Raw genomic sequence first — 20,641 nt, 5'->3', positions numbered from 1 at the left:
TTAACCTCAAAATAAAATTGTATTACTCGCACATGCAGGTCAACCGTGTAACTTGGCATCGAGGACTGAATGATAAAAAACAGGGTTGACAGACTCATCAAACCAAAAGAAAAATGGAAACGACACAGTTTGCTAATATCGACCCATACGCATTAAAAATCAGAATCAGATATCAAAAAATCAGAATCAGATACAATTATGAGATCGCAAAGCTCAAAACATTGTGTATTTCGCTGAAGCTCAGCGGCCGATATGGTTTGGACACCTTTCAGCATGGACGGCATCAGAATTAAGAAAAAGAACCCTCCTCTTATGTTCGCGGAAGACCGCCAAGAAGATGGGCAGACGATGTTGATGCAGATTTACGTCTTAAAAATGCTAAGAGAAGCGACGCAATGTACAGAGTCGTATGGAACGCGAATGTGAAGGAAGCTCTGGATCATCCCGATCTGTAATTACTATGACGATGATGGCCTATTAAAAATTCCCATATGTCCAAATATGCCATCGGTTGCTACTCATCTTCTGCCGCACAAAAATCTTCAGCCGATCGCAAAGTTCTAAGATGAATATAAAATCACGCACATCTCATCATGAATAGTTCTATGTTCCATGAATAGTTCCTATGTCAGATGAATAGTTCCAATGTCAGAAAACAAAATCGTAGTATGTATATATTCAGAGAGGATAATGCAGTGAAGTAAATAAGCTTGAAAATTACTTAAAATTGCCAAAGAACAAAACCGAATTTCCCGGCTCAAGAAACTTTGACAACTGTTTTTTAGAAACAGCTCTAAATTAAGCTTAACTTCTTTCGGAAATAGTAGCAGTGGCAAATATGTGGAACTTATCGAAAATATCTTGTCATCATTATTTTTGATATTCTTATTTGAACTGCTTTTACAAAACCTGCGGTTCTTTCGATGCTGAGGTAGAGCTAGAGGTATTGGCAGATCATATATCACCTTGTGGCCCTCAACAGAAGCCAAAATGAAGTCTCTTGGTTTATCGAGGAATGCACTAAGAGCAATTGCACAAAACCGTGTCCATTGCCGAAGAGCAGTGGTTGACGCCCTATACTTTAAATAGGAGTTAAAGGATCGCATATATTTCGCCGATGAAGATGCAGAACACTTCTATCTGGATTTTGCAAACATTGGAAATCTTTTTTTGTGTTCAATTCCTGTCTGCGCTTTCTGCCTTCGGCTGCGGATCAACTCCGTCTATGCCATCTACAGTATACAAAATATATTTTTTTAAGGCCGGCGGGCCAATTAAAAGGTCAAAAAAATCGATTTTTTTTTTTTTCCTGAAATCAATAGCTTAGATATTCAAGAACATGAGACACAAATTTTCAGAGTTAAATTTATGTACACTATTGCAAAAAAACTAAACGAGCTATCCATTTCATTCAAAATGCGTTATCTTCAGTATTGTTTTCTCTTCTATGTGAACTAAAAAAAACATCCAACAACTTTTTTTAAGCGACTTTTTTACCCAGTTAAAGAGTTTTTTTTTTCCTTGAAAAAACACTTTTTTTTTCTATCTTCCCCAAAAATTCGAATTTTACGTGTTTCTCCCAATTTTCTTAGTTCACATCGAAGATAATTACATCAAAATTAATAATCTTTTTTTTTTTTGTTTTCAGATGAAAATTGCAAGTTGTATCTTGTACAGAAGTTGGATACTTCAGTGGCAAGGCGCTCTGGGAATCTATTGACAACTCGGCTCACAATATATTGTTGGAGTTTGTACAAATGTTTTTTTTTTAGTTCAAATATATATTAAACTATCCCCAAAACTTCATTTGGCTAATTGTTTTTTTTCTCATCCTACAACGCTTCGCGAAAACAACTGAATTTAGGACATCTAATTGGCCCGCCGGCCTTAATGAAATTTTAATTTTCAGCTTTTTTTCAAGTGTTCAATTTTAATATACAATAATTTCTTTTTTTTTTGCTTAAAAATGTTTTTAAAATTTTAAAATTTTGAGATATTGAGTGTTTTTGGCATTACAGGAGTTTTGAAATCGATATATTTTAAGGTTGCAAATGCTTTTTAAAATTAAAAAATATCAGGTTTCAAATAAAAAAAAATTTAAAATTTCAATATTTTAAGGTTTAAATTTTGTTTTTCGAGTTATGAGGTAGCGAAAATTGCAATTCGAATATATTAGGTTTTGAATGCTTTTCGTATTGTAGGAGTTTCAAAATTCCAATATTTTCAGGTTTCGCATGTTTTCGAATGATTTTGTATAATTTCAATGTGTGATGATTTTTAAAATTTGAACATTTAACGATTTCGATTGTTCTTCACATTATGGGCATTTTAAGATTTCAATTCTTTCAAGTTTTCGAATAATTTCTATAATATGATGGTTTTTGAAAGTCGAACATTTTAAGGTTTCGATCGTTGTGGGGATTATGGAGGTTTTGATATTTCAATATTTTCAGGTTTTGAAAGTTTTCGTTGTAAAGGTTTCGAATGTTCTCGACATTATGGAGTTTTATAAATTTCAAAATTTTGCAAATTTAAAATTGTTTTTTTTTGTTTGTTTTCGAATATTAACGGTATTGTGATGGTTTTAAAAATTCAAAATTTTTTTAAGTTTAAAATTTGTGTTTTTTTTTTGTTTTCAGTATTAGGATGGTTTTAAAGTTTCAGGGTTTTGAAAATTTTTGAAAAAATAGTAATTTTTAAATATCATTACTTTAGGTTTCGAATGCTGTTTGCATTGCAAGAGGTTTAAAATTAAAATATTTGAATCTTTCGAATATTATCGGCATTTTGAGGGTTTCAAAATAGCGAGGTTTTGAAAATATTTCGCAATAAAAGTGTTTTAAAATTTCAATATTCGAATATTTTCGACATTATGAGGTTTAAACAATTTCACTATTTAAAAGTTTCGTAGGTTTTTTGTAGTTTTAAGATTTTGTAAATTTTAGAGAAAAGGGTTTTTTAAAATTTCGATATTTTTAGGTTTCATTTGTTCTCGGAGGTTTCGAATGTTTTTCTCAACGGGTCTAAGTACATAGTAAAAAGTTTGATGGCATGTAGTCCGTACGAATACGGTATGGGTAGTATCGTAAATAAAGAGGCTAATCTCCTGAAATTTAGAAGTCTGGCATCCCATTTTAAAACTTAGATTCTTTGTTTAGTAACCAATTCTATAATTTAGTTTCCACCTAGCCACATAGCTCTTTGCAAATACCTGACGCTGATCGAATTCTCTAACTCCTATGCCCGCTATTCATTCTCAACGATTTGCATTCTCCTTCTATTTGCACTCACCATGCGCCCGCTTGACTTCTAAGGTCGCCTGCACATCGCTTCAAATAAAGGCCGACTGCAATACGCAGAGTTGCCCTCCAATGTAGCTGTCAGTTCACTTAATGCCACACCCACATTACACGTTGATACCCGCGCGTACACACACAAACGCACGTACGGAGAGGATCGCACAAAATCTTCATTTACCAAATCCCCTGAGACTAAAGTGAAATCTGTTGATAGCCAAGTTATTTGACTGCCAGCTTGCTACTACATGTGCCACCTGCTGGCATCTGCTTTAGATTTCATTAGCCACATACACATACTCGTATGTTACTTCCTGGTATAGGTATGTGTGCGTGTGTGTGTGTCTACATGTGCATGAGCGACTTTACGCCCATTATTTTGTTTATTCATCGAATATGCTGATCCGTCGGCTTAGCAATGCGAAAGTGTTGAGATTCAATGCAGCACCGCATTTGTGCCAATCAAGCACACACACACACATACACACCAATACAACAGTATTCGGTGGAGTAATAATGAGAGAATTTTCGGCCTAGTCAGTAGGTACATTAGACACTTTAATGCGCTGCCAGGTTTGGGGAATTTCGAAAGGGTTTACAGCTGGTTCAGTGAAGTGTCTTAGCAGTTTGCTGTTGAGCGCTTGTGTGTCTGGTATTTACGAGCATTTAGTCAATATTGTAGCGTTAATGCTGCCACAACTGTTGTTGGCAGCTGAGAGCTGGCAATTGCAGCTTACACAAATGTAAAGCACTTTTCATATGGGGGCGAGCATACATACATTTACCCTACATATACACACATATACACACATATACATACATAAACATATTTAATACAAAATCCCATCACTTATGACTTGGCCACAGCTGTGTGCCAGTGAAAGGTGGCAATTACCAGCAAATCCCATTAAGACGGATAAACACTTGCCGAAATAAATGCGATTATGAAGGTTCGAGTTGTAGTATTAATTATGCCGATTAAGAATTTTGTGGAAGGAATCTTAAGAAATATTCGTTCATTGTTGCATGTCTCGTCTCATGTTGAAAGTACGCAATGAATTTTGTATGAGCAACAATGGCGGTTGAAGGTATTTTGAAAATTTCTTCAACTTCTTCATTTCCATACGTCGAAGCTCAAAAATTAATTCCATGCTCTCACCACCGATCGTTTTTGAGATTTACATTTACCTCTTGGGCAAACTCAGAGAAGAGCTACTACTAGAAAACAAATAAGGGACCTCAACTTACCCGCTAGGCTATTTGGTTACTCATTTGATAGATAAGACTTGAAATCCATATTTGGCTCCTTAGTGGTTACCTCATTAGTTACCTTACTACTACCTTACTTACCTAGAATTACGGAAAGGCTCTTCAACTCTCTTCCTATAGACAGTAAAAAGCGTGAGGGACCACCAAGAAGATGGGCAGACGATGTTGTTGCAGATGTATGCCGTATAAATGCTAGGAGAAGCGACGCGATGAGCCGAGGAAACTATTCATAAAATAAGTAATATTTTTTATTTTTGTGCGGCTTTTAATTTACTGATCGCATGAAGATTTGTGAGAGAAGATTTATAATGAAATTTTCCCAGGAATGCCAAGACATTTTTAGGTAACTGTCAAATATGAGATCAAAAATACCTACCAGGAGAGACAAATACGAAAAAAATTCTACGAAAATATGACTGTAAATTCTGTTTCATATGACTGATGATTATACTTCTTCTTCTTCTTAATTGGCGCGATAACCGTTTACGCGATTTTGGCCGAGTTTAACAAAGCGCGCCAGTCGAAGCTAAGTCCTTCTCCACCTGATATTTCCAACGCAGAGGAGACCTTCCTCTTCCTCTACTACCACCAGCTGGTACCGCATCGAATACTTTCAAAGCCGGAGCGTTTGTATCCATTCGGACGACATGACCCAGCCAAGGTAGCCGCTGGATCTTTATTCGCTGCGCTATGTCTATGTCATCGTAAAGCTCTGACAGCTCATTGTTCCATCGCCTGCGATATTCGCCGCTGCCAACGTGCAAAGGTCCAAAAATCTTATGCAAAATCTTTCTCTCAAACACTCCAAGCATCGCTTCATCGGATGTTGTCATCGTCCAAGCTTCTGCGCCAAACGTTAGGACGGGCATGATGAGAGTCTTGTAGAGTGTTAGTTTTGTTCGTCGAGAGAGGACTTTACTGTTCAGTTGCCTACTTAGTCCAAAGTAGCACTTGTTGGCAAGAGAGATTCTACGTTGGATTTCAAGGCTGACATTGTTATCGGTGTTATTGCTGGTTCCTAAATAAACGAAGTCTTGTACAACCTCGAAACCGACTGTTTGTTTGAAGACAGGAGGTACTTCGTTGATACTACCTTGCCCGATGATTATACTACCTTGCCAAAACGGTTCCTGGAATATAATCAGCAAATTTAAAATATCGGTTTGTTCCTCAAAAGTAATTTTAACGCCTTCAAAGTACTCCACATCCACTGCAACGCACTTATTCTGGACCTCCGTTTTCGGTATAACCGTCAGAGAAGTCCTTGATTTTTCCCATTACTTCCTTTCGGCTGTTAAAATGCGTTCCCCGTAGTGGTTTTTTGATTCGATCAAACAGAAACAAATTCGATGACTATTGGATAGCATTCGTTTCTGTATTGGTCAAAAATTCACCGATAATGGTGGCACTGTGCGACGGTGCATTATCATGGTGCACAAATACTCTCTTTTTGGCCGAGGTGCTTCACGTAAATGTCTCATAACGCCTAAATAATAGCCTTTATTAACTGTCCGACATCCTGGTGCACAATAACGTTGTAATCCATAAAACCGCAAGCATCGCTTTCTTTTTTGACTGAAAACGACGTATTTTTTTGGTCTTGGTTCATTCGGAGCTCTCCACTCACTCGCCTGGTGTCTGAATTGCGGGTCGTACTCATAAACCCACGTCTCGTCTCCAGTAATAATGCGTTTCATGGAAGTAGGGTCGAATTCAGCCTTGAAAATCATGTATTTAATGATATCAACGCCCTCTCTTTTTCACATGAAATTCTGGTCCTTTGGAACCAAATTTGCTAGCCCAAATCATTAACTACAATGCCCTGTATGGATACCTAATCAATGTTCAAGTGCTCTGCCAGCGCTTTTGTGGTTTATTTGATTTGGTTGATGGTCAACTTTTCTTTCACTTTATTGGATGTTGGAAATAAACTTTATTATATCTAATTTCCCGCGCCTTTCACTTCATCTGCGAACTTTTTGCTCTCCCCTTACTTTCATATGCAGTACTTGCCTTTGCCTAGTTGAGCGCCTTACTCAATAGACACTTTTGAGCTCCTAATGCACTTCAAGAGCTTTCAGTACTTCAACTACAAATGAGCTGCACACGAACTACATTCTTACCATTTTTTTAGCCCAGCCCTCTGATGAAATCGACCGCCTTTTTGGGGTGTTTCATGCCCGAGGTTTCGAACATAGGCACTATCGAATGATAGTCACGCACCAGCCCTTTCGACTGTGGAGGCCACCTACAAAGAACTGCAAGAATAAAATTAAATAAACCGATACGATTTGTGTGCATCTGCTCCACGGATTTCGGGATATCTACTTTAGATCGGGCGTTCTACGAGACAAGTAATCGGGTGCATATATGGGCTGAAACCCGAGAAGGTCAAGACTTATGTGGATGGCTTTGTGTCGAGTTTTAAAGGATTGATATCCCCCTTAAAACAGTTACATGAAAGAAAACTTCAAACAGCAAAAATGAAAATGTTGAGATGGCCAACCTCAGTCGCAATGCTAGATATAGTCCCTAATCGATTCATTAATGTAAATCTTAAAATCCCGGCCATTGAGCAAAAAATATAAGAAAGTCGTCTTCGCTGGTATAGACATGTCCAGAGAAAGCCTGAATCAGATATAATAAAAAACAGGTTAAACATCGCCACGGCGCCGAGCAATCCAGACCGACCACTACATACATGGACGAAGCAAATATAAAGTAATATGAAACAGGACCGAAGAATCTAAAGATTACGTACTAGGAGAACTGACACCAAGTGAAATGGGATAAAAGCAAGGAAGAAGAAGGAAGTGGGTATCTCACAGTCTTTCAAGAGGAGATCCATCGTATAAAAATTTACAGCTCAGTCTCACGCAATAACTTTTGAATTCATTGGGGAACGCTTCACTGTTCTCCTGTGAGCAAAGAACACCGTCATGCTGGGCTGAGTACCACGACATGAAGGTGATGACGGCAACGAGTAGGCGGACAATCTAGCGATATTAGGTGTTACATTAAAATTTCACTTCTACGAGCTTAGCAAAGCCCACAGAAAGAAAATTGTCAACTACTGGGGAAAACGGAACTCCTATGATACTAACTGGAAAGTACAGGGCAGAGGCAGGCAAAAAAATTTATATTTCCTTCGAGAGGAGCTTCAAGTAGGCTCACAAATCTGGATAGAGAAGCGTTACGAACTCGAATGGGATACTATACGGGACATTTTAGTCTGGATTAGTAGAATGAATCATCTGCCATTTTTGCGAGCTGTGCGGTGAGACTCCCGAATACATAATTTGCAAATGTGCAGCTTCGCTAAACGAAGACTCACTCACCTAGATGATGTGACTCTGAATCCATTGGAAATGTGGAACAAAAAACCGGAAGAAGTGCTCAAATTCATTAGAAGCCATGAATTATAAGCTCGGGTCAGACCACAATAGACCACATGAGAGATTGCAGTGCTTCGAATAATGACCGAATAAAACTAACTAAGAAAATACGCAAAATTTTTCAATTGTTAATGATGATATCGATCTCGACGATGTACAATCTTTCTGCTATGTAGACAACGTTATATCTATGATGCCTTCGAAAAATTCTCAAAATATTCTCGAATGCTAACTTTTGGGCCAGAACCCAGCAGAAGGCAATACTCTTTGAGCTCCCCCAACCACAAGAGGGAGTCTCTCTGATCTCATACGCTGACGACTGCACTATAATGGCGTCGGGAAATGACATTGATGGCCTGTGCACCAAAGTGAACGTCTACCTCATCGACCTTTCTCGCTTTTTCACTGCAAGGAATATCCAACTTTTCCCCACTAAGTCCACGGCGACTCTCTTTACCACCTGAACAAAGGAGGTAAAACTGGGACTCAAGGTAAATGTCGATGACACACCAATTCCGACGTTAATAATCTCAAAATTTTGGGTGTAACCTCTCCTTCTCTGCTCACACAACCGCAATTGCCACTAAAGTCCAAAATCGCAACAAGGTCCTCAAATCGCTTGCCGGCAGCACTTGGGGCAAAGATAAAGAATTGTTGCTATCGACGTTTGAGGCAATTGGCCGGCCGGTGCTAAACTTTGATGCGCCTGTCTGGTCGCCTGGAACCAGTGACACGCAGTGGATAAAGCTCCAGACTTGCCAAACTGCTGCTATCCGGGTTGCCTCCTGATGACCCCTCTTCAACACCTTCACAGAGAGGCACAGATGCTCCCTATAATGGAGCACAATAAACTGCTCAGCAAGCAGTTCCTGTTAGGGTGCTACCGCAGGTCTATCAATGGCCATGCTCTGCGCAGAGGAAACGGGCCGCATTTGACTGGAGCCCCAAGGAAGCAGCAGACGTGGAAGACCAGCGAATACCAGGAGACGACTGCTGGAGTCACAAAGCGGCGCCATACAGCTTAGCTGGATTGAAGTTAAGAGATTGGCGCAAAACAGAGCCGAATGGAAGAAATCTTTGTTATGTTATGTTTCACACTGGAACCCTAAGAATTTATGATGCTGATGCTGAACTAACCTCTTTGTTAAGACTCTTTCCGTCTTAGATATTTCTCTCGGCGTCGTTTTCTATAACATTTGGCAACGATTTTTAGTTCTCTCTTCACTTAAATTTGAATTTGAAAAGGTCGAGCCATGGAGCACCAGGAGATTTGGTGGCTCCTAAAACACTCAGGCTAAAGAGCCCATTGTATTTAAAGCTCTGGGTAGATAGTCAAGGAGGGAGGGACAAAGTATCAGAGAAAGAGATAGGAAAGAATAGAGACAGAGATAGAGATTGTTAGTCCTGTGAGAATTTTCCAGATTCTTTGGCAAATCTGTAAATATCCTCCAGTTTTAGAGAACGAATATTACTCATTCTCATGACATCGAAACCCAATACTCGTAGCCTTGCTCTAGCAAAGGCAGGACACTCACAGAGAAAATGCTCAGTGCTATCCGCCTCCTCCAAGCATGACAGGCATACCGGGTTCTCCAATTCCAATGGTGGTCATATGCTGACTCCATGGGTTGTGTCCTGTAATGATGCCGACCATCAACCGAATATCTTTCCTTCTAAGTTTTAGTAGAAAGTTTGACAGTTTTCTGTTCGGACTTGTAACAAAACACTTTGCAGTTCTGCAGCGTTCCAGACCGGACAATCGCTCTTTATGTAGATTGCCTACATAATCGCTGATCCAATTCTTGATTCCTGCGCAACTGATTCCGATTATTGGCTCTGGCCCCTGTGGGGGCAACGCTGATCCACGGTTGGCCAATTGGTCGGCAATTTCGTTTCCTTGAACACCGGAGTGTCCCGGAACCCATATAAGTACAAGCCTGTTTTGTATTGCGACAGAATTAAGCTTCTTCTTACATTCTTGAACAATCTTTGAGGTTTGCTTCGCATTCTCCAGGGCCTTCAATGTAGCCTGACTATCACTGAAGACTCCAGTCTGTTTCCCGCTCCATCTCCTCTCGATTATCCATTCGGCTACTTTTAGGATGGCAAAAACTTCTGTTTGGAAAACAGTTGCCATTCCCCCCATAGCATAGTGATACTTATTACTATCGTTTAAGTACCATCCGGCTCCAGACCCTATTCCAGTCTTGGACCCATCGGTAAAGAAAATATCCGTCAAACTTTCCTGCATGCATTCTGGATTGCTCCATTGCTCACGCAATGGAAATCTGACATGAAATTTCCTTCCAAATGAAACTGTGGGTATCAGGTCATCTTTAGGTGCCAAAAACAGTGGATACTGCTCCGACAGCAAGTTAAAGATTTCTCTGTGTCCCGAAGTTCCATCTTTACCATATTTATGGAGTCTACACATTGCTTGTATTGCTTTCTGTTGTATCTTAAGATCCAGGGGGAGCAAATCACGCATAGCATTTAGGGCATCACCAGAGGTTGTACTCATGGCACCAGTCATGCATAAACATACACTTCTTTGCAGCCTGTATAGTTCCCGGATTGTGGAGTTAACCATGCTCCGTCGCCACCAGACCACAGAAGCGTAAGTGATGATTGGTCTGATAAGTGCTGTGTATATCCATAGGACCACAGCAGGTTTCAGACCCAGGTTTTGCCAAAGGCTCTACGGCATTGCTGAAAAATCTTCAATGCACGATTCACCTTCAGCGAAACGTGTGCCTCCCAAGTCAGCTTCTTATCCAAGATTACTCCTAGGTATTTAACTTCGTTGGGAAGACCAAGTGTCACACCTTTCAGTGTTGGAAGACTGAGTCCATCCAATTTCCGTTTTCTCGTAAACAAGACTATGGTTGTTTTGTTCGGATTAACGGAAAGACCTTGTCTCATGCACCAGCCATCGATTTTGTCAAGAATCCTCTGCACTTTGTGCAAAGCCTCCTTAAGGATTTATCCGATGTTAGCGCACAGACGTCGTCCGCATATGCTTGGACGTGAAAACCGAGTTCCTGCATCTCCACTAATAGAGAGTCTAAGACGAAGCACCACAGCAGCAGAGAAAGAACACCCCCTTGGGGACATCCTTGCTTGGCCCTGACTGTGATTTGTTCGTCACTGCTCCCACCACCGGTTAACAGCCTCTTAGAGAGCATGGAATATATCCATTTTATAATGGCTTGATTAACTCCGTGTCGTTCGGCAGAAGAACATTTCGAGCCGAATGTGGCATTATCAAAAGCCCCCTCAATGTCCACGAACACGCCCATTGTGTATTCGTCAGCTTCCAGCCCAGCTTCAATCTTGCTAACAAGATCGTGTAAGGCTGATTCACATGATTTTCCACTCTGGTAAGCGTGTTGATTTCTACTAAGTGGACTTCTCGGCAATACCCCCACTCGAATATGTTTCTCCACCACTCGTTCCAGACTTTTCAACATGAACGATGTCAAACTGATTGGTCTGAAACATTTTGCTAGGGAATAGTCATCTTTTCCTGGATTTGGAATAAATACTACTCTTACGCGTCGCCATTGGAGTGGTATATAACCAAATCCAAGACAGGCTGTGAAGATCCTTTTCAGGGCCTCAATCAGCCTGTCTCCTCCTTTTTTAAGCATTACTGGATATATTCCGTCAGGTCCAGGGGACTTAAAGTTCTCAAAGGAAGATAAGGAAAACCTTATCGATTCCCTTGTCACTATCCGATTGTCACCATCTCTCTTCACTTGGTTTCGCTTTTATGCAAATATTTTTATGTCGCTTTAAATGCAACTCTTTCGAAAGCGGTGCGGGGAAGCAAAGTGTACAAATTCATATTCATCCTCTACCGTTTTTATGCATATTTATTTTTTACTCTGATTTAAATAATGACCAATTAAAAAGTGTTATTATTTTAATGACTTAATTATTTCGCATAATTTCGCATTAACTCGAATATTAATGTTACTCGTACAGTTAGTCTCACATTCAATTGAAATTCATGCGAATAATTATGTTTGTTTTTTTACAAAAACAAAATCATATCTCACGTTACCATTTAATGGCGCTCTTTAATTCGAAAGCTTAATGAGAGTTTATAGTACTAAACTTGCAATTAAATGCATCCAACACTATTACCGTTACCAACTTTAACGACAGCCACGCATATAGGGCGCGCAGTATTGCATTTGCATGCACTTGACTGCAGCTGCAGCTTGGCAATTTCATCAAATGCGCATAAATTTCGATGGCGGATTTATAGCATAGATTGAAAAATGTGCAAAATCGTAAAAGAAACTAAAGTAAAAGAAAAAAAAATAAAATAGCCAGAATAAAAAACAAAGGGAAAACGATAAATTAAGAAAAATTGCATTGGAAAGAAATAGCAGAGCAGCAGAATACCGCCAGAGCAGTTGTGGCAGTGGGGCAAAGCAAAGTTATGCATAATTCAAATTTAACGCAAACACAATCTGTGCCTTAATCAAATATTTACAGGTGCACGTGTAGCTATGCGCTCGATATAACGACTATTTTTTCATAAGCATCTCCTTGCCGGTATCACTAACGCAGCAATGCATAGCTGCTGAGCGAACTTCGAGTTTAATGCTGATTTCTGCCGCATACTTCGCATTGCGAATTCCACTAACTACTCGGTTTCATGCTGTATCCACTCTCTCTCTCTCTCTTCCTATTCCCACCTGCAGCAGCAAACCTAAATATTTGCTTTCAACACTTTTTCCCCACATACAAGTCCATATGCAGGTATGTGGGTATGTGCGCGCGTGCATACTCCAAAAAATTCGTAAAAAAATATGTAAAAATCACATTTCAAAGGATTTGCGAATGTGATTTTCAGTGAAAATAGAAGCTAGTGTGCAATTCAGGCATGCGGCAATTTAGCATTTCACTAACTGTAGCTACTCGCAAATATATTAGAGATGATACATTATATGCGAGCCCGAGTCCTGTCTAGGTTGAGTTAGGTTAGGTTAGGGTACGGTGACGGTCGCTCCCCATGAGCTGCCACTGAGTTCTGGAGCCTATTGAGATATCACTTGTTTTGACTCAAGTTGCCTCTCTAATTCAAAGTGTGGTGAGGTGAAGTCAGTTTGTCTCCCTCATCAAATATAAAATATTGCAAATAGCTGCGGAATTTTGTTCAGTTCCAGGACACCGGGGTATTCAAAGAAATGAAACTGCTGAAGAACTGGTCAACTGCAAATCAGCGGTTAGCCCACAGGGAGCGGTTACCCCACAGAGCCAATAATCGGAATCAGTTGTACAGGTATCAAAAATTGGATAAGCGATTATGCATGCAATTTACATAAACAGAGATGGCCCACTCTAGAACGCTGCAGATTTGCAAAGTGTTTTGTGATAAGCCCGAACAGAAAACTGTCGAACTTTCTTCTAAAACTTGAAGTAAAATACGTTCGGTTGATGATCGGTATTATTACAGGACACAGCGCATGTGATCAGCAAATTACCACCATTGCAATCATGGAGGACCCGATTTGCCTGTCGAATAGCACTGAGAATTTTCTCTGTGAGTGTCCAGCTTTTACTAGAGCAAGGCTACGATTTTTGGGTTCCGATGTCATGAGAATGAATAATATTCGTTCTCTAAAACTGGAGGATATTTGCAGATTTGCCAAAGAATCTGGAAAATCTTCACATCACTAGCTATCTCTGCCTCTGTCTCTATTATCTCCTAACTCGTTCTCTCTGTCACTTTTCTCCTTTCCCCCTTGATTATCTACCCTTTTGCTTTCCAGAGCTTTAAATAGAATGGGGCTTTTAGTCTGACTATTTTGGGAGCTACCAATCTCTCGGTGCTTCTGAACTCACCTTAGGGGGCGTCCATAAATTACGTGAGATGTTTAAGGGGGAGAGGGGGTCGAGTCAAATCTCATCTAATCTTACGTTGGAGAGATGGGGGGGTCTCGGCAAATATCACGCAATTTTTTTTCTGATTGAAACAAAAAAATTGTACATGCTTAAGATTTAATCTCAAGCGTAATCGTAGTATGATTAAGATCATTCACTAATTCGTTCAAAAGAAAATAATTTCATTCATACTTCGACGTTATACATTACTACTGTCAAACCACCATATTTGTTTTATACCAAATAGCTCAATTTAATCTGAATTTGCGGTACAGTGTAGCCCGTCGGTTGTTTTTGCGCCACTATGAGCCGAACGCCCTATCACTCAGGTTGACGTTTGACAATTCCGGACTTTAAAGAACATGACGGATAATCATTTGCTCCATTTCTAATACGCGTACCGATTCAACCGGTGAATGCCTTTATCAGCACGCCTATTGATCTCTATTGCCCAAGTATACGTGATGATTTAAAGAAAATATGCTGCAGTACATGCGGTATTTACTTCGCATCTATCACAAGAGCTGCAGAGCACAGGAGAGCAGCTCACATTGCACCAGCTAAGCAAGCGCGTATGTTCCGCAAAGTGCGACCCTCACGGATTGTCACAAGACGAGCTAATGAGTTACTGTGCGCAAGCGTCAACGGCTTAGAGTGGCTAGATTAGAACGAAGTTGAAGGAGCACATGATTTTACTGAAAATCATATGGACATGTTGGTCCCAATAGTCTCTCTTGAAACCGCGCATGATTCTCCATGGACTGAATTAGAGTAGATATTCTTTTTTTAATCGCAGTAGTTACGATTTAAGTCTTCTATTGTTAAATTTTTATTACACTTATAACTCTCAGCAATATTGATTACTAGTCTTAACTAGTCGTAAATAAAAGCACGAAGCAAATTTTTTTCTTTTTACAATAACAATCCAACGCGTTTACATAAGAAACCCACATTTTGAAAAATCTCACGTGAGATTTGGGGGATGGGGGAGGGGGTTGAATAAAATCTCACCACATGTCACCAGGGGGGGAGGGAGGGTCAGAAAATTAAAAAAATACCTCACGTAATTTATGGACGCCCCCTTACTCAAATTTCAATTTCAATTTCCGAGAGTTTAGACAACAATGTAGAGTTTGATGATACCATACCAACACCAATATATGATATGATACCAACTACTGCACCAATAGAACGCCGGTCGAAACCAGCCCTCGACAGGAGGTGGGCTGTCTTCCCTCGGTTGCTGGTAGTACAAAAATGGGAGGAATAATATTTATAGTGAAACTGCTCACAGTTTTTTTCCTCTTCAGTATCAAGGCCCTTTGGCACTTTTTCATATTAAAACCATATCAAACAAACGTTCAACATATCAGACTAACTTTTCACCATTAAAAACAAAAACGAGACTATCCTCGCTCAATAAATAATTGACGATGGTATCCACTAACTTTTTATGCAGTGGTTGAATTTTTCTCGAGCTGAAAAATTTTAGATCTAGACGCCTAGGAAGCAAAACATAAACTAACCGGAACATGGTAGCTAAGAGCTTATAGCTTTTATAGGAATCGAAATGCGGGATCCGGAGCTTAAAATAAATGTATCCCGAAATTCCGGGGTTACTGCTGATGTTGGCATAGCTAATACACAATTATGTATGCGTAAGTGTGTTGTATGTATGTATGTGTAAATATATTTTTTATTTTCCACATATTGAGCCAACCTGTCACAATTGCTATTGGCATCATTTCTTCATAACACATAAAATCACACCCAAAGTGATCAACCAAAAAACTTTATAAAACAAAAAATTAAATTAAATCCATGCGGTGCGTGGGAGAGCAGATGAATATAAGCAATGTTTTTATGTGACTAACATACCAATGACAGCACATGTCAAAGTTTATAAACTATAAATAACTAAAAATGATGAAGGACGAATTAAAAAATGATTACACACATATGAAATAATTTGAATGAAAACTTATTTTTTACATGTATGTGTTTATGTAAATATATGCATATACCATACATATTTTATATACTTTAAACGGTTACCAGTTGCACTTACAAACGCTAAACTTAAAGGTAAATATGTTATTTTTAATGTTCCACTGTTGGCCGCTGACCTAGCAAAAAATTTCCAAAAAATATGACACAGTATATTGAAAAATTTTATTTTAAATGTGTCGTTAACGACTTCTCCCTAATATAGGAGGGCCCCAGGGAAATCACAGACGGCTACTGTCATTGGTTGCTGACTCTATAATTCTGTATGCAGCACGTATCTGGGTGGGGACCAAAAAGTCGAATCTACGGGAGTCACCCAGACATACAGACAAGGCGCGCTGCGTGTAGCTTGCGCGTATAGAACGGTGTTTGATGATGCAATCTGCGTAATAGCGAGAAAGATACCCCTAAACCTCTTGGCAGCTGAAATGTTTCGGCTCTATAACAGACAGGGAACGCGGCCCACACCTGGAGAAAAAGCAGCGGAGCGACTGCTGACAATAGGCCGGTGGCAGCAGCGGTGGGATGAGTCACAAATCGGACGTTGGACCTACAAACTCATACCACGTGTTGATGAGTGGTTAATGAGAAAACATGGAGACACCGACTATCACCTTTCTCAATTGCTCAGTGGACATGGCTGTTTTCAGGAATACCTGCACCGTTTTAAGCTGGCAGACAGCCCTTTCTGTCCAAACTGCCCGAATACAGACGAAAACGCAGAACACGTCATGTTTTATTGCGACCCCTTTAGAGAGGAACGAGCTACACTGGAGCAAGGCCTGGGTCATCAACCGTCCTCCAGCACCCTCATATGAGATACGTGCGCAACCAGCGGTAAGTGAGAGGCAACGCAAACGTTTGCATGTATATAAGATTATGACGCAACTTCGCCATATTGATTGGGAACGCAAAGCGTTTCAAGCGGACAGTCTTTGACGAACCGACAACAAACACAGACGTTTGAGTGAAACACTCAATACAGTATCATACAGAAGACAAGACGGTAGTGCGTTAATATAACACTGTTGCAACTTTTCCAGCCGAAGTGGAGGATTGTTATAGTATTAGTGGGAGCGTGCCCAAATAAGGAATATTATTTGAGCGTTACGTGAAGCAATTCGTCTAAAAAGACCAGAATTATGGGCCAACAACTCTTGGTTTTTGCATCACGATAATGCACCGTCTCACACTGCACTCGTTCTTCGTGACCATTTCGCCAAAAATCCCAGGCATATCGTTCCGCAACCACCGTATTCGCCTTATTTGGCTCCGTGTGACTTCTGGCTATTCCCAAAACTCAAGAGACCACTCCGGGGAAGGCGTTTCGAGTCGATTGAGGAGATAAAAGCTGAATCGAAGAAGGTGCTGATGGCTATACCGGAAATGGACTATTTGGCATGTTTCGGGGATTGGAAAAATCGTTGGCATAAGTGTCTTTCATCGAGAGGGGATTATTTTGAAGGGGATGAAATTGATTTACAAGAATAAATAAAGATTTTTCATTTTACAACCAAATTCACCCTACTTTTTGCCCACGAAATTGGAATACCCGTAATTTATTAGTAAAAATATTTATTATTATATTATTATAAGTAAAAATGTCTAAAGTATCAATATGGTTTGGAAACTTTACACTTTTTGGAGAGTTTTTAAAATCTGCCGCAAAGGTTTTTGTTAAAAAAGCTAAAGTTATTTATTAAAAGGTAATGAAAAATTGCAGATTGGCAATACTAAATATTCGAAAGTGAGTGATTTGGTGAGTCTACGAGTCACTGAACCTTTTTTCAACTTTTAAGAAGAGTATTTAATAAACGATGAAACCCAGCGGCAATTAAAACGAGCGAGATTGCAATAAAAATAAGTTAACGTCTTGTATTCGGAATCATTTTCCACTTTCTTTTTTATGTCTTAGCCAATTTTTGTTTTATTCGACGGATTTATATGTTGATGTTGAACGTATTTTTTCCACCGCTGGATGGCGGTGATGTCGAGATGTTTGGGAAAATTGTATTTATTGTCCGATTTAATTCACATTCAGAATTTGTGGTAGTTGCAAAATCATTCTAAATTAGTTAAATAATTGAGTTAAAATAAATATTTTCCCCCAATAAATAACTTTCCAAGCTCTCGTTCTTTTAAAAAACAAATCATATTTACTTATTATCTTTATTTTAGTCTTCAAGAAATCTCCAAGAATTAAGTAAGTTTTCTGCATCTTTGGCTGAAAATGGGGCAACACAATGCGCATTTTTAATACCTTTTAGCCCACGCTGATTTTTTTTTTTGTGGTTTTTTGTTTTTTTAATAGTTGGTAGCACTTTTGTGTATGAAATTTCTTTTAAGATGAAAGTGCTGCGATAGAGAAGTGACACAGAAAGGAATTATGAAAATGACAAGCGAAGGAACCGCCTGAAAAAAATTAAATAAATTGAAAACGAGTTAAGTAAACTTTCACGCAAACAGCATAATTGAAAAGTTCTCATGCAGCAGTAGTGCGGCAAAGAGGAAAAATATAAGAAATCAGTGACATAAAATACTACCGTTACCATTTTCCGCTTGTCACTACTTTACTACTTTTCAACTTTTAGCGCGCAAAGTTCGACGGCAGGAAAGCGAAGCGGCAGACCAGATATCTGCCAAAAGGAAGACAGGTAGGTAAGCTCATTCGTAAGTTTCAATCATGGAAAAAAAGATTTTTCTTGTTTTGGTGACAGCAAACTTTTGGCAACCATTCCACGCAGAAGTAGTAGGCGTAAATGTATGCTTAAGAAAGTTGAATAAAATTAAAAATAATAAAATATTTTAAAATAGTACGGTAGTTATCGAATAAATCACTCATTTCCATTGTAGAGTTGAGTTGAGTTGAATACGAAATAAACTGAAGACCTTTCGAAAACATTTAATTATTCTAAGATTTATTCAATGTTCAAATTGTTGGTACAGATTTTTTAAAGTGAAAATTTTCTGAATTTTTATTCACTTATTAAGATAAAACATACTTTATAAAAATACATTTGGAAAAAAAATTATTTTCCCATATTCGGCCTCATTTTGAGAACAAATAAAAATAATAATTGTTAAAAAATTTTGCAAAAAAATTACAAAAAAAAATTTCTACATTTTTATTCACTTATTAAAATAAAGAAATTTTATAAAAATACTTTTGAAAAAAAGCTTTTTTGGCCTCATATTTTTTTCGCCGTACGTATTTTGAGAGCAAATAAATATATATTATAACTGTTAAAAAATTTTGCAAAAAAAAATTTTTTGTTAAAAATTTTCCAAAATATATTTTTGAAAAACAATTTTCCAAAACAGGTTTAAAAAAAATTGATAAACAAATTGTTTTTGTTTAGTTTTAAAAAAACACCTCTCATCATATATGAAAAATTGTATTTTTCTTCCACTACTTTTACATTGTTAAAAAATTTTGCAAAAAAAAATTTTTTGTTAAAAATTTTCCAAAAAATATTTTTGAAAAACAATTTTCCAAAAAAAGTTTTAAAAAAAAAATTGATAAACAAATTAAAAAAAAAACAAATTGTTTTTGGTTAGTTTTAAAAAAACACATCTCATCATTTATGAAAAATTTTATTTTTCTTCCAAAATACTTTTACACTGAGGCGCACCAAGGCACCTGAGGCAGATAGAGAACAGCTCTGCTTCATATATCATTGCCAAATATTACAAAATTAAGCTCTGGTATATCGAAAGGCAAACCAGTTCAGTTAAATAATGATTTATCTGTAAAGTCTCTGTGGTTATGGCCGCCAAACTCTACAGACCTTAATCCCCCCATTACTACGAATGGAACGTAGTTAAGCGTGAAACCAATAAGCATCCTCATAGCAAAATTTCTTCTCTAAAGATTGTGATTAATACCAATATGAATAAGAAACATTTGATTCGGGCATGCAATCGTTGCCGGACTCGGATCGAGGAGGTTATTGTTGTGTAAAAAATGTGTGTATTTTCATTAAAATGTCATCAAATTTCATGCCCATATTGGATTTCGCACCTATTAGAAGTTTAAAATGCTTAATTCTAACAACTCTTCTCAAATAGACTTTCTTAAATTACTATCAGGTTAGTCCATAAGTTCGTGCGTCTTGTCACTCATATGGGATTGATGTCCACGGAAAAGTTGATAATCACAAGGTGCAATATCCGGAAAGTATGGTGGATGTGGCATTAGCTCCCATCCGAGCTCGTTCAGCTTGCCTTATGTTTGCCTTGCGGTACTCGTATGAGGTCTTGTGTTGTCGTGATGAAACAAAACTTTGCGTCTATTTACTAAAGACGGTCGATTTTTTTAAGTGCCTCATTCAGGTTTGATAGCTGATGGGAATAATAATCAGCAGTTATCGTTTGGTTTGGTTCCAGAAGTTCATAATAAACAATACCGGCCATATCCCACCAAATAGACAGGATAATCTTCTTGGGGTGAAGGCCATCTCTAGGGGTCGGTTCTGGTGTTTCATCTTTATCTAACCATTGGTGTTTGCGAACAGGATTATTGTAAAGGACCTTTTTCATCACCAGTCAGAATACGGTTCAAAAAACTTTCATTTTCAAGCCGTTGCAGCAGCTGAGAACACACATTCACTCTCTGCTGAAGGTTGGCGACGGAAAGTCTATGCGGAACCCATTTTCCCAGCTTTGAAACCTTTCCCAACTGACCCAAGTGCCTCTAAAATGTTCCATGCGATGAATTTTACCTCTGAGCTATCATATCGACTGTCAAATTTGGCTCAGCTTCCACGAGTTCGAGCA

Source organism: Anastrepha ludens, chromosome 3 (genome assembly GCF_028408465.1).
Source record: "Anastrepha ludens isolate Willacy chromosome 3, idAnaLude1.1, whole genome shotgun sequence".
Classification (NCBI taxonomy): domain Eukaryota; kingdom Metazoa; phylum Arthropoda; class Insecta; order Diptera; family Tephritidae; genus Anastrepha; species Anastrepha ludens.
This window is presented reverse-complemented; position numbering follows the sequence as displayed.